This window comes from Piliocolobus tephrosceles, chromosome 21 (assembly GCF_002776525.5).
Source record: "Piliocolobus tephrosceles isolate RC106 chromosome 21, ASM277652v3, whole genome shotgun sequence".
NCBI lineage: Eukaryota > Metazoa > Chordata > Mammalia > Primates > Cercopithecidae > Piliocolobus > Piliocolobus tephrosceles.
In genome coordinates this window covers 32,511,117-32,524,935 of record NC_045454.1, presented here as the reverse complement: position 1 = coordinate 32,524,935, position 13,819 = coordinate 32,511,117, and the positions used below count along the sequence as shown (strand labels likewise).

At 43.2% G+C, this 13,819-nt stretch overlaps 1 pseudogene; it reads left to right on the top strand.

Moving 5' to 3' along the window:
• Positions 1 to 13,497: 13,497 nt before the first annotated feature.
• LOC111533018 lies at positions 13,498 to 13,792 on the top strand (annotated as a pseudogene).
• Positions 13,793 to 13,819: the final 27 nt, after the last annotated feature.

Here is a 13,819-nt window from a genome sequence, read left to right as displayed (position 1 = left end):
GATCTCAGCTCACTGCAAGCTCCGCCTCCCGGGTTCACGCCATTCTCCTGTCTCAGCCTCCCGAGTAGCTGGGACTACAGGCGCCCGCCTCGTCGCCCGGCTAGTTTTTTGTATTTTCTATTAGAGACGGGGTTTCACCGTGTTAGCCAGGATGGTCTCGATCTCCTGACCTCGTGATCCGCCCGTCTCGGCCTCCCAATGTGCTGGGATTACAGGCTTGAGCCACCGTGCCCGGCCGATGTTTCTTTACTTTGGTCTGCGCACAGAGTTTTATCTGGTCGCTGCGGCAGCGCAATGCAAGCCTATCCGCCCTTTCCCTTGTTGCTGAGGGTCCGGGTTTATTTGTCACAATGGGTGAGTCCCGATCCCCAGCCTCTGAGGCCACCGCAAGAGGTGGCGGGGCACCTCCCCTTGTGGGGGGATCAGAGATCCTGTCCCGAAGGAGAATGGGTAATCCTGGGCAAGCCGCCAAGCTGTTAGAAATAAATGCTTATTCCTCTGATGTCGCAGAGAAGAATCAGCGATTAGACAAAAAGTTTCCTGAGCAAGGCGATTTTTCCTGTCTGCAGAAAGGGTGTTGCCCATCAGCAATCCTGCCACGAACACACACAAAGTAAAAAAGACACTAGAAATATTTACTCCTTATGCATGATATCCTTATTGCTGTGTCCTGGCTCCATTGGCTGGAGCCAAACCTCACAATCTCAACTAAAGCCTGATTGGCTAACAGTTAAAAACTTTTCTATATAGGTAAAGGCAGTGAGGAACAAAGGAAAAAAAGAAGTTGCTTACGAAAGGACTTTAGAAAAGTAATAATATTCCCAAATAAGGGAAGAGTGTAGGCTGCAAGCTGCGACCTGCCTGGGCAAGGTAGGATACATAAAAATTGTATCCTACAATATTTTGACTAAAGTACAAGGACATAGAATATACTACGTGCCTGTGAGCATGTTTATCGTAGATACTGAAGTCAGAGTATGCTTATTTTGTTATATTTGCTACATAAGGCTTAACAGAGAGTTATTGCTATAAAATAAGAAACTTGAAGAAAGTTCTGAGAAAATATATCAATAAAAGGGAAGCTTTGAAGAGGAACGTTTGCTTTCTACATTCATTGATTAAACAACTGCTCATTGGGCACCTGCCCTGAGGCAAGCACTATGCCCAGCACTGGGAACGTAATGGTGAACTAGACAGAGTGTTGCAGAATTTCTACTCCTTAATTCTGCTAAACCTGGGTTCTTGTGTCATGACCAGGTAAAGTTAGGCATGCAGACACATTGAAGGGTGAGGGGAATACAATTTATTGGGCAAGAAAAAAACTCTCGGCAAAGCAAGAGCGCGGTTCCACCACTGGGTTCCCATCTCACAGATGGAATTTCAGGCCACCACGCAGGAACTGAAGAGTCCAGGCTCCTCCCAATTGCACACAGCATCAACTGACTGTGGCTCCACCGCTTCTCCCGATGAGCAGGCAGGTCAGAGATTGTCTGGGGCCCCTCCCCCTTATCTGCCTCTTGCATCTAGCAACAGCTCCCAAGAGCAAATGCATAAAGAAATAAACAACAAGCCGGGAGCAGTGGCTCACACCTGTAATCTCAGCACTTTGGGAGGCCGAGGCGGGCAGATCATGCCGTCAGGAGATTGAGACCATCTTGGCAAACATGGTGAAACCCCATCTATACTAAAAATACAAAAATTAGCTGGGCAAGGTGGCCCGCGCCTGTTGTCCCAGTTACTATGGAGGCTGAGACAGGAGAATCGCTTCAACCCAGGAGGCGAAAGTTGCAGTGAGCCAAGATCTCCCCATTGCACTCCAACCTGGCGGCAGTGACATTCTGTCTCAAAAAACAAACCCCAAGACCATTTCAGAGAATGCCCAGTGCCAGGACATGCTGCTGCTATAAAGGATGTGTATGCACACAGCTATGGGGGTGGATTCTAAATGAAAGGAAAATGGTAGAGCAACCCTCCCCAGGGAGAGCCAGAGCAGAGCCAGGCCTGGAGGTTCCTGTAGGTGTAAGGATGTGGTTAGAGTCTGTTTCAGTGTCTGTATGCAGCCCCTAAAATCTTTGAAATGTCTGATATAAGGTGTCTTTCGTATGCTAATGAGATGACTGCGGGGGTGGGGGGGTGGCGGCTGGCTTCTCAACAGCTTCAGGGTGGAGGTTGGTTGCCAGGGAAACCAACCCTGTGATAGAGGATTGAAACTTCCAGCTTAACTCCTAATCTCCTGGGATGGTAGAGGAGTCATCTTGGCTTCATAAAAGTAAAAATAATACCTTGTAAAATTCAAATAAATAAATTGTAAAAAGGGCCCTAAAAATGAAAAGCTTTTTTACCCCAGCCTCACTACTTTAAGTGCCGATTAGGGACAAATTTTTATGTATCCTTCTGAAATTGCTTCCTGCCTTTCCATACGTACCATCCTTAAGAAAGCGTCGGCCGGGCGCGGTGGCTCACGCCTGTAATCCCAGCACTTTGGGAGGCCGAGGCGGGCGGATCACGAGGTCAGGAGATCCAGACTACACTGGCTAACACGGTGAAACCCCGTCTCTACTAAAAATACAAAAAATTAGCCAGGCGTGGTGGCGGGCGCCTGTAGTCCCAGATACTCAGAGGCTGAGGCAGGAGAATGGCTTGAACCCGGGAGGCAGAACTTGCAGCGAGCCGAGATCAGGCCACTGCACTCCAGCCTGGGCGACAGAGCGAGACTCCGTCTCAAAAAAAAAAAGAAAGCGTACACACCAAAACGAATCTAGAATCTGTGTTCTTGAGGTTTTAGTAACCTGATGTTCCTCTCCTGTTGGAGACAACCCTGAAGATGAGTTTTTATCCCAGAGAACAGACGATAAGAGGTCAAGGTGTGCTTGAAAACATTGCTGGGGGGAGTTGGTTCAGGAAAAGACAGGCTGTCCAAGCATTCAGGGACACCTGTGCAACTGTTTTTGCAATTAGGAGCCAGGCCCCAGAGATGTCTATTCATCTCCTCTGCTGAGCAGGTGGTTCATGGTTGGGCTATTTATACCCAGAAGGGTTCCAGGCCAGATCCCCATCAACCTAAAGTAATAAAAAGGTCAGAATCTAATTTGAAAATAATTTATTCAAGGTCAGATATTGAGGATGGCCACCAGAAGGATAGAGTTAAGTTGTCCTGAATATATATTCCAATTACCAGCCGTTACAAGTGCGTCTTTTCTTTTTTTTTTTTGTCTTTTTTTTTTTTTTTTTCCTTTTTGTGGAGAACGGGGTCTCGCTGTATTACCCAGGCAGGTCTCGAACTCCTGGGCTCAAGCTATCCTCCCGCCTCTGCCTCCCTGAGAGCTGGGATTACAGGCGTGAGCCACCGCGTCCGCCTCAAGTGCGTCTTTTCTAATAAATGAGGAGGCAGTTCCTAAATTGTTTACCAAGAATGCATTAAAATAATAAGCTATTGATTGGCTATATACATTTTTCTTTGTTTTATAAATTTTGGAAAAAAGAAATAGGCCGGGCGTGGTGGCTCAAGCCTGTAATCCCAGCACTTTGGGAGGCCGAGACGGGCGGATCACGAGGTCAGGAGATCGAGACCATCCTGGCTAACATGGTGAAACCCCGTCTCTACTAAAAAATACAAAAAAATACTAGCCGGGCGCGATGGCGGGCGCCTGTAGTCCCAGCTACTCAGGAGGCTGAGGCAGGAGAATGGCGTAAACCCGGGAGGCGGAGCTTGCAGTGAGCTGAGATCCGGCCACTGCACTCCAGTCTGGGTGACAGAGCAAGACTCTGTTTCAAAAAAAACAAAAAAAACAAAAAAGAAATAATGGGCAAGACAGCTAGTGAAGAACAAAATGTCTTCAAACAATTGCTCCTGGGCACAAGTGTGAGGTGAGACCTAAGTCCAATCCTCTTATCTCTCTGGACTTGATAAATTGTGCAGACCTCATAGAGCTCAGACTGCTTTGGGCTATTTTTCTTTTCTCACCTCCTTGCTCAGGACACATGAACCATTAACAAGAAACAAATTAATTCAAATTAGAAACTTGCCAAGCCTCAAGAAGAATGCCTGGAGGTGACCTCCAGGAACCTGGCTCTCACCTCCTTTTCCACCCTGCCCTCAATTCCTCTTACACACACACACACACACACACACACACACACACCCTGGATGACAAGACCGGCAAAACCACTCCACTAGCCACTGAGAGAGGAGCCACAGAAGGAACCAGAACCTCAGAATGGCTACCTTGGACCAGCCTGGAATATACTGACAGCCGTTGTTAGCATTCAGGAGCTGTTTATTTCTATCTTCACTCTACATTAAATAGTTTTTATTAAACAGTCACAGGCTAGACTGGCTGGAGGCTGCTACTTGGAATATTCCACATCCCCCCAGGAGCTCAGTGCTGCAGTCTCTGGTACACACCTGCCCATCTGCCACCCAAATGAAACAGTTGTTATCAAGACACTAGAGTCACTACAATAATGGTACATCAGTCTGGAGTGCAGTAGTGACCAGCTAGCAGGGCCTTGGTTGTGTAACCCAAAAGGTACCTGAGATTAATCAATTTAGAAAGTTTATTTTCCCAAGGTTAAGGACATGCTTGTAACATAGCCTTAGGAGATCCTGATGACATGTGCTGGTGGTCAAGTATTAGAAACAAAATGCTTGTTCCTCAGTGCTGCAAGGAAAAATCAACATTCAGACAAAAAGTTTTCTGAGCAAGGCAATTTTACTTCCTGCAGAAAGGGTGCTGCTCATCAGCAATCTTGCCACAACAGCACAATGAACAAAGAAATGCAGGAATATTTATCCTTTATGCATTGGGTCCTTACTGCTATGTTGTATCTCCATTGGTTGGAGCTAGATCTCACAGTCTAAGCTAAACCCGATTAGCTAACAACTTAAAAGTTTCCTAAATAGGTAAAGGCAATGGAGAACAAAAGGAAAAGAGGAAGTTGCTTGTAAAAGGACATAGAGAAGTAATAACATTTCCAAGTAAGTAAAGGGCATAGGCTGTGAGCTGGGACATGCCTGAGCATGTCCAGAACAAACATCTTGGTTAAAGTACAAGGACAGAGAATGTACTTATTCCCTTATATCTAACAGCTACATAGGATAGGGCTTAACAAAGAGTTATTAGCAAAAAGCAGAAGGCTTTGAAGGAAGTTAGTCTTTAAAAGAAACTATTATTTCTAACGTTTACAATTTATTCTTTAACAAGAAAGAAAACTTTGAAGGGGAACTCTTTACTTTCCACAGCAAGGTTGCAGCCTGCTTTATATATTTTAGGAAGACATGACACATCAGTAAATATGGGTAAGATGTACATTGTATGGTTCAGTAAGGTGGAACAACTTGAGGTGTGTGCTTCCAGGTCATAAGTAGATAAGAGACAAAAGGTAGGCCGGGCGCGGTGGCTCAAGCCTGTAATCCCAGCACTTTGGGAGGCCGAGACGGGCGGATCACGAGGTCACGAGATCAAAACCATCCTGGCTAACAAGGTGAAACCCCGTCTCTACTAAAAAATATGAAAAACTAGCCGGGCAAGGTGGCGGGCGCCTGTAGTCCCAGCTACTCGGGAGGATGAGGCAGGAGAATGGCATGAACCCGGGAGGCGGAGCTTGCAGTGAGCTGAGATCGCGCCACTGCACTCTAGCCTGGGCGACAGAGCGAGACTCTGTCTCAAAAAAAAAAAAAAAAAAAAAGAGACAAAAGGTTGCATTATTTTGAGTCCTTCCTCGGCCTTGCACTGAATACACAATTTAGTCTGGCCCAGTGAATCTGCATTTTTACATGAAGAATAGGTCATGTTGATGTAAAGAGTAAAACTCTGGCCGGGCGCGGTGGCTCAAGCCTGTAATCTCAGCACTTTGGGAGGCCGAGACGGGCGGATCACGAGGTCAGGAGATCGAGACCATCCTGGCTAACACGGTGAAACTCCGTCTCTACTAAAAATACAAAAAAAAAAAAAACTAGCCGGGCGAGGTGGCGGGCGCCTGTAGTCCCAGCTACTCCGGAGGCTGAGGCAGGAGAATGGCATAAACCCGGGAGGCAGAGTTTGCAGTGAGCTGAGATCCGGCCACTGCACTCCAGTCCGGGCGACAGAGCGAGACTCCGCCTCAAAAAAAAAAAAAAAAAAAAAAAAGAGTAAAACTCTGTAAAATATTTTAAGAGATTTATTCTTAGCCAAATATGAGTGACCATGGCCCATGACACAGCCCTCAGAAGGTCTTGTGAACCTGTGCCCAAGAAGGTTGGGGTACAGCTTGGTTGTATATATTTTAAGAGGGCATGAGACATCAAATACATTTAAAAAATACATTGGTTTGGGCCGGACGTGGTGGCTCGTGCCTGTAATCCCAGTGCTTTGGATGCCAGGCTGGGCAGATCACGAGGTCAGGTGTTTGAGACCAGCTTGACCAACATGGTGAAACCCCATCTCCACTAAAAATAAAAAAATTAGCTGGGCACAGTGGTGTGCACCTGTAATCCCAGCACTTAAGAGGCTGAGGTAGGAGAATCACTTGAACCCAGGAAGTGGAGGTTGTGGTGAGCCGAGATTTTGCCACTGCACTCCAGCATGGGCGACAGAATGAGACTCTGTCTCAACAAAAAAAAAAAAAAAAAAAAAAAAAAAAAAAACATTGGTTTGCTTTAGAAAGGTAGGACAACTCAAAGTGGGGCCTTCCAGGGTATAGGTATATTTATACATTTTCTAGTTGACAGTTGTTGAGTTTATCTAAAGACCTGGGGTCAATAGAAAAAAATGTTCAGGTTAAATATAAAGGATTGTGGGCCAGGCATGGCGGCTCACGCCTGTAATCCCAGCACTTTGGGAAGATGAGGTGGGTGGATCACCTGAGGTCAGGAGTTTGAGGCCAGCCTGACCAACATGGAGAAACCCCGTCTCTACTAAAAATACAAAATTAGCCAGGCACAGTGGCACATGCCTGTAATCCCAGCCACTCGGGAGGCTAAGGCAGGAGAATTACTTGAACTTGTAAGGCAGAGGTTGTGGTGAGCTGGGATCGTGCCATTACACTCCAGCCTGGGCAACAAGAGCAAAACTCTGCCTCAAAAAAAAAAAAAAAAAAAAAATTACATATATATATAGAGAGAGAGAGAGAGAGAATTAAGGACTGTGAAGACCAAGTTTTATTGTGTAGAGGAAGCTCTTAGATAGCAGAGTTTAGAGACAGCAGGTTGTAAATAGTTTTTTGTCAGACTTAAAAGGGTTCCTGGCTCTTACTTGAGTATCTCCTGGATCTGGGAAGGAAGGGAGAAAAACAAGAGGAAAAGGGATTCTCTATCGGATGTGGATTTCTCCCACAAGAGACTTTGCAGGGCAATTTCAAGGTATGGTAAAGAAATATATTTTAGGGTAAAATATTTTCATTTTCTTTCTTGTTATGCCCGAGTCACTCTGGAAAGTAAGTCATGATATACAGGGTCAAATAAAACCCATCTGATGAGAATTTATGGTTTGTAGGGCATGACTCCCCAGACAGCTTAGATAAGAATTTGGGCAAGATAGGCCGGGCGCGGTGGCTCAACCCTGTAATCCCAGCACTTTGGGAGGCCAAGACGGGCGGATCACGAGGTCAGGAGATGGAGACCATCCTGGCGAATATGGTGAAACCCCGTCTGTACTAAAAAATACAAAAAACTAGCCGGGCGAGGTGGCGGGCGCCTGTAGTCCCAGCTGCTCGGGAGGCTGAGGCAGGAGAATGGCGTAAACCCGGGAGGCGGAGCTTGCAGTGAGCTGAGATCCGGCCACTGCACTCCAGCCTGGGCGACAGAGCGAGACTCTGTCTCAAAAAAAAAAAAAAAAAAAAAAAAAGAATTTGGGCAAGATAAAAACTCAAGAGTTGGCCGGGCGTGGTGGCTCATGCCTGTAACTCCAGCACTTTGGGAGGCCGAGACGAGCAGATCACCTGATGTCAGGAGTTTGAGACCAGCCTGACCAGCATGGAGAAACCCCGTCTCTATTAAAAATACAAAATTAGCTGGGCATGGTGGCACATGTCTGTAATCCCAGCTACTCGGGAGGCTTAGGCAGGAGAATCACTTGAACCTGGGAGGCAGAGGCTGCAGTGAGCCGAGATTGTGCCATTGCACTCCAATATGGGCAAAAGAGTGAAACTCCATCTCAAAAACAAACAAACAAACAAACAAACAAACAAAAAACAAGATTACAGTTGGAAGAAAGTGATTGTTGGGACATGGATGAGGCTACTTATATTTTGTTTTTATTTTGTTTTTGAGTCAGGGTCTTGCTCTGGTAAGCCAGGCTAGAGTGCAGGAGTTTGATCTTGGCTCACTACAACCTCCGACTTCCCCCTGTACCACCAAGCTCAAGTGATCCTCCCATACCAGCCTCATAAGTAGCTGGGACAACAGGCATGCATCACCACACCTGGCTATTTGTGTGTGTGTGTGTGTGTGTTTAGAATTTTTTATTTAGTAGAGACAGGGTCTTGCCATGTTGCCATGGCTGGTCTCAAACTCCTGAGCTCAAGTGATCTGACCACCTTGGACTCCAAAATGCTGGGATTACAGGCATGAACCACTTCGCCCAGTTTAATTTTCTGATTGCACAAGTGCGTTTCTTTGTGTAATTCATTGTACTTACAATGAACAATTCATTGAGCTTTACATGAATGAATTATTTGTGCATGTATTTCTGAATGCATGTTATATATCAATAGAAAATTAAATAGTGTGGCCGGGCACAGTGGCTCACGCCTGTAATTCCAGCAGTTTGGGAGGCCGAGGCAGGCAGATCACCTGAGGTCGTGAGTTGGAGACTAACCTGGACAACATGGCGAAACCCTCTCTACTGAAAATACAAAAATTAGCAGGGCGTAAGGGTTCACACCTATAATCTCAGTCACTTGGGAGGCTAAGGCATGAGAATCGCTCGAACCTGGGAAGCGGAGGTTGCAGTGAGCTAAGATCAAGCCATTGCACTCCAGCCTGGGTGACAGAGCAAGACTCTGTCTCAAAAAAAATAAAAATAGAAATAAAATAAATGGTACATATTTGCACCAAAATGCTAACTCAGTATTTCAGAATAATGGCACCATTTTGTTTTTTGTTTTATGGTGGAAAACTCTCTCAAGATATGATCATACAGATTTTAATATTCCAAAAAACGAATTAAAGCCCTAATCCTTGGGTGGGATGGATGAGACCATAGATCTTTTTATTTTTGCCTCAATTAGGTACATGGCATGTTTTTTATTTTAGGGAAATGCAACATTTTTTCCCAGAAAATTTTTTTTCCTCACAGTAATGATAACCAAAGCCTTGAATGAGTGGACTTAGCAAATATTTACAGAACATTCTACCCAACAACTGCAGAATATACATTCTATTCATCAGCACATGGAACATTCTCCAAGATAGACATATGATAGGCCACAGAACAAGTCTCAATAAAGTACAAAAAATTGAAATTATATCAACTACTCTCTCAGATCACGATGGAATAAAATTAAAAATCAATTCCAAAAAAATCCTAAAACTATACAAATGCATGGAAATTAAATAACCTGCTCATGAAGGGTTTTTTTTTTTTTTTTTTTTTTGAAACAGTCTCACTCTGGTGCCCAAGCTGGAGTGCATTTATGCAATCTCAGCTTACTACAACCTCCACCTCCCGGGTTCAAGTGATTCTCCTGCCTCAGCCTCCCAAGTAGCTGGGACTACAGGTGCAAGCCACCATGCCCTACTAAGTTTTGTATTCTTAGTAGAGACGCGGTTTCACCGTGTTGTCCAGGATGGAAGTGATCTACACGCCTTGGCCTCCCATAGTGCTAGGGTTAGTTACAGGCATGAGCCACTGCACCTGGCCCTGAATAATCTTTAAATAAAGATGGAAATTAAAAATCTCTTTGAACTGAATGACAATAGTGACACAACTTATCAAAACCTCTGGGATACAGCAAAAGCGGTACTAAGAGAAAAGTTTATAGCAGTAAATGCCTACAGGAAAAAGTCTAAAATAGCACAAATAGACTATGTAAGGTCACACCTCAAGGAACTAGAGAAGCAGAAACAAACTAAATCCAAACTCAGCAGAACAGAAGAAATAAAGATCAGAGAAGACCTAACTGAGCTGGGAGAGGTGGCTCACACCTGTAATCCTATCACTTTGGGAGGCCGAGGTGGGTGGATCACTTGAGGTCAGGAGTTCGAAACCAGCCTGACCAACAACCCTTCTCTACTAAAAATACAAAAAAAAAAAAAAAAAAAAAAAAAAAAATAGCAGGGCATGGTGGCGGGAGCCTGTAATCCCAGCTACTCCGGAGGCTGAGGCAAGAGAATCGCTTGAAGTTGGGAGGCGGAGGTTGGAGGTTGCAGTGAGCTGAGATTGCACCACTGCACACTCCAGCCTGGGCAACAAGAGCAAAGCACCTTTAAAAAAAAAAAAAAAAACTAACTGAAATTGAAACCAAAAACTCCACAAGGAGATAAATGAAACAAAAAGCTGGTTGTTTGCAAAGATAAACAAAATTGATAGACCATTAGCAAGATTAACCAAGAAAAACAGAGAGAAGATCTGAATAAGCTCAATTAGAAAAAAAATAGAAGATATTACAGGCAATACCACAGAAATACAAAAGATTATTGAATTGCTACCACAAATATCTCTGTGCACAAACTGGAAAACCTAGAGGAGATGCATAAATTCCTGGAAATACGCAATCCTCCTAGATTAAATCAGGAAGAAATAGAAACTCTGAACAGACTGAAAAAAGGTAGCCATATTGAGACATTAATAAAAATTGCCAACAAAATAACTCTAGGAGCACATGGATTCACAGATGTATTTTATCGTCAGACATTCAAAGAAGAATTGATACCAATCTTACTGAAACTATTCCAAAAGATAAAGAGGAAATCTCTAAATCATTCCATCAAGCCACTATCACCCTAATAACAAAACCAGGAAAAGACATGACAAAAAAAAAAACTACACATCAGTATTTCTGATGAACATAGATGATGAAAAATTCTCAGCAAAATACTAGCTAACCAAATACAACAGCATATGAAAAAGATAATACACCATGATCAAGTGCATTTTATAGCAGGGATGCAGGAATGGTTTAACATATGCAAGTCAATAAATGTGATATACCACATAAATAGAATTATTTTAAAAATCACATGATTATCTCAATAGATGCAGAAAAAGCATCTGACAAAATTCTGCATTGCTTTAGGATTAAAACTCTCGGCAAAATTGGCATGGAGGGGACATACCTTAAGGTAATAAAAGCCATCTGTGACAAACCCACAGCCTACATTATACTGAATGGGAAAAGGTTGGAAGCACTACCCCTGACAACTAGAACAAGACAAGGATGCCCACTTTCAACCACTTCTATTCAACATAGTACTGGAAGTCTTAGCCAGAACATTCAGACAAGAGAAAGAAAGAAAGGGCATCCACATTGGTAAAGAGGAAGTCAAACTGTGACTGTTCACTGATTGCATGGTATCATGTGATGATATATTACACCTAGAAAACACTGAAGACTCATCTAAAATGTTCCTAGATCTGATAAATGAATTCAGTAAAGTTTCAGGATACAAAATCCATGTATATAACTCAGTAGCACTGTTATACACAAACAGCAACCAAACTGAGAATCAAGTCAAGAATTCAAGCCCTGTTACAACAGCTGCAAAAATAATAATAATAATTAGGAATATACTTAACCAAGGACATGAAAGATCTCTACAAGGTAAACACAAAACAGGTTTAAAATAAGGCCGGGCGCGGTGGCTCAAGCCTGTAATCCCAGCACTTTGGGAGGCCGAGACGGGCGGATCACGAGGTCAGGAGATCAAGACCATCCTGGCTAACACGGTGAAACCCCGTCTCTACTAAAAATACAAAAAAAACTAGCCGGGCGAGGTGGCGGGCGCCTGTAGTCCCAGCTACTCCGGAGGCTGAGGCAGGAGAATGGCGTAAACCCGGGAGGCGGAGCTTGCAGTGAGCTGAGATCTGGCCACTGCACTCCAGCTCGGGCGACAGAGCAAGACTCCGTCTCAAAAAAATAAAAATAAAAAAAAAAAAAATAAAATAAAATAAATTACAGATGGCACTAACAAATGTAAACACATTTTATGCTCATGGATAGGTAGAGTGAATATTGTGAACATGACCATAATGCCAAAAACAATCTACAAATTCCATGTAATCTCCATCAAAATAACATAACAATTCTCCACAGAACTAAAAAAAAAGAAAAAAAAAGACAATTATAAAATTCATATGGAAGTCCAGGCTCAGTGACTCATGCCTGTAATCCCAGCACTTTGGGAGGCTTAGGCAGGTGGATCACCTAAGGTTGGAGTTTGAGACCAGTCTGACCAACATGGAGAAACCCCATCTCCACTAAAAATACAAAATTAACTGGGCATAGTGGCACATGCCTGTAATCCCAGCTACTCGGGAGGCTGAGGCAGGAGAATCACTTGAACCTGGGAAGCGGAGGTTGCAATGAGCTGAGATCGTGCCATTGCACACCAGCCTGAGCAACAAGAGGAAAACTTCGTCTCAATAAATAAATAAATAAATAAAATTCATATAAAACCAAAAAAGAGCCCGCATAGCCAAAGCAAGACTAAGTCAGAAGAACAAATCTGGAGGCACAGCATTACCCAATTCAAACTATACCACAAGGCAGTATTTACCAAGACGGCATGGTAATAGGATAAAAATAGCACATACGGTAGACCAATGAAACAAAATAGCAAACCTAGAAATAAAGCCAAATACTTACAGCCAACTAATCTTTCACAATGTCAACAAAAACATACTGTGAAAAGGACACCCGATTCAACAAATGGTGCTGAGATAACTGACAAGCCACATGCAGAATAAGGAAACTGGATCTTCATCTCTCACCTTATACAAAAGTCAACTCAACATGGGACAAAGAATTAAATCTAAGACCTGAAGCTATAAAAATTCTAGAAGATAACATCAGAAAAACCGTTTTTGGACCTTGGCTTAGGCAAAGAGTTTATAATCAAGAACCTAAAAGCAAACACAAATAAATAAATAAATAATCCATAAATGGGACTTAATTAAACTAAAAACTTCTGCACAACAAAAGAAAAAGTCAACAGAGTAAAGAGAGATAACCCACAGAATAGGATAAAATCTTCACAAACAATGCATCCAACAAAATAACTAATATCCAGAATTTACAAGGAACTTGAACAAATTAGCAAGAAAAAAAAAATCCCCTGAAAATGTGGGTGAAGGACATGAATAGACAGTTCTCAAAAGAAGATATACAAATGACCAACAAACGTATAAAATAAATAAATAAATAAAAATGCTTGGAAACCTATCAGTAAGGACCAAACGCCAAACAACCAAGGAAAGAAGGTGAGTCAAGGATGTACTCCTCTTGAGAGCTTGGGTTGCTGAGATTTGGGAGTCAGCACTGGGCCTGCTTGGAGTTCTAAGCAAATGGAAGAGTTCAGTCATGTTTGCACCCGTGGTAATGTGTGCTTTGTGTAGGAACGAGACTCTGCTACAGAGTCCCCAGGTTGTTGCTAATTGTTGGAGGTTCCTTTGGTCTTTGTGAGTTTTCACAAATCTAATATGATGCTGTGAAGATTAAAACTGATCCCGAGTTGGAAAAAAACCTTAAAGCGAATAAAGTATCTTTAGAGTTAGAATATGAGAAAATAAAGGACTCTATTTTTGATGGCTTGAAGAATATTCAAGGACCCAGGTCTTGGAAAGATCCTGACCTCTTCCAAAAAGGAAATCCAGAATTTTTTTTTTTTTTTTTTTTTTTTTTT